Here is a 4,476-nt window from a genome sequence, read left to right on the forward strand (position 1 = left end):
AAATGTGGTGCTACAGAAGAATGCTGAAGATTAGATGGGTAGATCACATAACTAATGAGAAGGTATTGAATAGAATTGGAGAGAAGAGAAATTTGTGGCACAACTTGACTAGAAGAAGGGATCAGTTTTGCATTTACCCATGTGTCACCCATGGTAGGGCATATTCTGAGGCATCAAAGGATCACCAATTTAGTATTGGAGGGCAGTGTGGAGGGTAAAAATCGTAGAGGGAGACCAAGAGATGAATACACTAAATAGATTCAGAAGGATGTAGGTTGCAGTTGGTACTGGGAGATGAAGAAGCTTGCACAGGATAGAGTAGCATGGAGAGCTGCATCAAACCAGTCTCTGGACTGAAGACCACAACAACAACAACTTCTTCAAATATGAACTTAAAAGCAGGTCTCCTGCTGTTGACATTGGAAAACACAAGAATTGACTCCAGAACCATGTGGTGTTGACCAAGAGAATTGTATAGGAAAGTGTCAGAGCTGTAGGCACCATAGAAACAGTTGGTTTCGTGTCACCTGGAAAGAATCAAAATAGCAAGGAACTTGTAACACAAATGGATAGTTTTAACAACTACGTTTTAAAGTGCTCCATGTTAATGACGAATGCCCGACATAACAAAAACGTGTTACAGTTATGCAGCTAAGAAGAGAGTTTTCAGTTCAAAGAAGTGACCTACATGCAGCACGAACTGTGTCGCATATTCATGATACAAGAGGAGGTGGTAGTTCAACAGTGTATTACCTTGATGAAACATGGGGCAATTAGTATCATTCCAAGAAGATCTGCTGGAAAATGAGTGATGGTACTTACGGTTTTGAAGTTCTCATAGCAATAGGTTCGCAGATAATTATTCTGCATGCTGACTCTTCTTCTGGTTTTATTTGTGAGAATAAACTTGTATTTATGTGCAAGAACAACAGCAGTGATTACCATTTGGCAATGAACACTTTCAATCTGATTCACAATTCTTGTCACACCTTGCTTTGAAGTCTGTTATTGCCAGTTATAAAACAACTCTTATGGAGAAAAAAAAAATCAAGTACAAACACCAGGAAAGTGGATATTTTTCCCTGGCCTAAAAATAAAAATATTAAGCATCATATAAACCAGACTCCTGCCGATCTTCTGGAGCTCATTAATTTATACTGTACAAGTCAAGTGACAAAACGTACAAACTTGACTTCCTTGCGCATGAATGGGGTCACACAATTTTGCATTTACCCATGTGTCACCCATGGAATTAACTTGGGCAAGGGGTTTTAAGGCTATCTGGGAGAAAAAAACAAAACATTGAAGATAACATACAGTGAATCACTTGTGCGTGAAGCAATAGACAATGAGACAACAGACAACATCCCACCTGTAGCATGGGCACAGGCTGTGTGGCACGCTGAAAAGCTTCAGAAAGAAGAATTTGACAGGGAAGTGATGATGGATAGAGGCCTTGAACTTATCATCGTAAATTTAAAATCAGATTGTTTGCAAACAGTCAAATAGAAGTGACGATGGAATTACGATGTAGACTTTGGAACAAAGTAACAATATTTCTTAGTTTTAAAGTCTCATGGTTTAAAAAATGTGCATACACACACACATTTTTAAAAATTCTATTGAGCAGAAGCAGTTGTTAAGCAAATATAATGATTTCGGTTTGTACTTGAAGCTAATTTTGTTGTATATTAAGTTTTTACTTATAATGCAGTTCAAATCACAATAATTGGTAATTATTGCAAGCAGTTTCAATGTTGTTTTGAGAAAAATTGTACTTCATGTCTTCAAAATGTTGTGTCAGCTGCTCTCACCTCCCGACGTCACGCAAAGTAAATGTTTGGAGCAGTGGCCATGAATTAATGATGTGAATTAATATTTCTCTCATGACGATTGATCGAAATTGGTTTCAATATTAATTATACCCCTCATAGATTTGAACGTATAATACAATGTACCGTATGCAAAATAGCCTGACTGTTATCCACAGCAATGTTGTTTGGCAATGTGGACTTCGTTTGCCCACTCTCTGCTGTCGCGCATGGGCAGTTCTCATCCCCCCACCCTCCCTCTCCGCTACGGCTCTATGTGCGGAAGCGCCGTCCCAAGTGACACGAGCTTTAACAGTACATCAATTTACATACCAGTCGAGAGAAATGGCTAGAAAATGTTTAGCAAAAGCAGCTTCACACAGATGATAAGAAATAATAAGTTCCTTTGCATGTCAGCATAAACTGAGACAAGAACACATCAAAAATAAACGCTAAAAAGTATTTCCTGCTGTCAGCAGTGAGCCAAATAATGAAGATGAACCAGTGAGTAAGAAACGCGGACAGTAGTGTAGTGTGCCAAAATGCAAAAACAAGACAACAAACAGATGTGTGGCACCAACGTGTGAAAAATTTATGGAAGTAACAATTTTCTTTCCTGTTTTAGTCTAATCTTAAAAGTAATCCAATGACTAGTGGGTGTGATAACTATAAATTAAAATAATCTACATCAGTTTCAATGTCCAAATCTTTGGCAATTAAGGTGTTAAAATTGAAGAAAAAAGAACTGTAGCTCTGCCACTGTGAACTATTAGACCACTTCCATCATTTTATATATACATAAAGAGGTCCACAGTTTCAGTGTTATAACAGATTTGTATCAGCTGAATCTGACACACTTGATTTAACTTTTCAAATAAGGCCTGTACATTCATTGTCTTCTGAAACTCCACCATGTTTGGGCAGAGTGGAGCAACACTCATTAATAAGCAATCCTGAAGGAGATGCGAGCTCAGATTATATAAATTTCACATACAGAAATGTTTAAGGTGGTAACTGGAATAATGTTCTTATGTATTACAGTTTACTGCCAAAATCCAAGAGATTACAAAATCTTTACTTTACACACTAAAAATGTTGCATAGTACATGCAATATTCCAAATTATTTCTGTAATAAATACTCAGAAAAAAACTATCTGGTGGTTAGCAATGGCAGTCGGTGTGTACCACTTCTGTACCATATTTATAGCCAAGTATTAATACATACTTTGCACAAAGCACCCACTAATATTTAATATGGAGGATTGCGCTTCCATGCTCCGTGCAAAATCATTCTGTTCTCCATTCTTTCTATTACTATGGCAGTAATGCTTGATATTTATTGGGTACAAATATTAAGAATGCACAGCACAAACATTAACACACAAATTTTTTTTATTTGCATTGCATAATGCATCTTGAGCACACTATTTGCACATAGTCATTTAAGGTGTATATAAAATCTGTGCACAAGATACAGCTTACATATCTGACTTCATTCATCTTGACTGTTCAGCTTAACTAAGGTGCTTTTGTTTATATCACTTTGACTCAAACTTCATGTGCAGGTATCAAAATGAAAATCCATTAAAGTATGTCTATTGCTTTTTGGTTGTTTGGCAGCCCATGTTACACTCGAATCCTCTGATTTTTATGCATGGACGCTTCCATTATTATTATTATTATTATTATTATTAAATTTATTTTTATTTTTATTTTTTTTTTTTTTGCAAAATCATAAGGATGACTCAGGATCTTTATTTGATCAAAAACAGCATCTTCAATACATTTCCTCTAATCACTGTGTCCATGTAACAGCATTAAGTAGAAATCTGTATCTCCATTAATAGCACTTCAGTTGAATGAGCCGTAGAGCAACATGACTTACGGTAAACTTTCATACTTTAATTCACTCCCAAGTAAGATGCGTTCAGATAGATAACACAAGTGTTGTAAGACAGAACAGGTTATTCAAACACTGCTCCATGTGGTGTGGGCACTCCCTAGCATCCTTCAGCTTGCTTGCAGGCTGGCGTTGTTAGTACAGGTTACCACGAGACAGTCCATTGCACTCACTCTGTGCATACACAAGGTAACTGACCACATCTGCCCACATGCTCACAGCCAGTGCACTGTGCTACTAGTCTAGCACCTGACTGCTGTACATCAGCTGTTTGCACACCCTTTGCCACCCGTGCTGTGGGAACCCAGTTGCTAGTCAGTGGTCACACGAATTAGAATAGCCTGAGAGAGAGAGAGAGAGAGAGAGAGAGAGAGAGAGAGAGAGAGAGAGAGAGAGAGAGAGAGAGAGAGAGAAAAGAAGAAGATCGCTGAGCTAACAATTTAATTCTTTAACTCAGCATTTTTTTCTGCTAATCAGCACATTGTATGATATTTTAATTATCCATTCAGTCACCCCTGAAGGCAGTAATTACATTTTTGCTATCAGCGGTCTTGGAAAAATGCTTGCTTTTAGGATTTCTGAAAGCATACCTTTTTGTGTCTCCAGTATGGACTGCAAACGATGAGAAGTAAAATTCAGTGAGACAATCATTCACACACACACACACACACACACACACACACACACACACACACACTTCAAAAATTTCCAGCTTCTTTGATATGAATATCAGATGATGTGTACAGGTGAAAAAAAGGTGGTAA

The sequence above is a fragment of the Schistocerca serialis genome, chromosome 4, assembly GCF_023864345.2.
Source record: "Schistocerca serialis cubense isolate TAMUIC-IGC-003099 chromosome 4, iqSchSeri2.2, whole genome shotgun sequence".
Lineage (NCBI taxonomy): Eukaryota > Metazoa > Arthropoda > Insecta > Orthoptera > Acrididae > Schistocerca > Schistocerca serialis.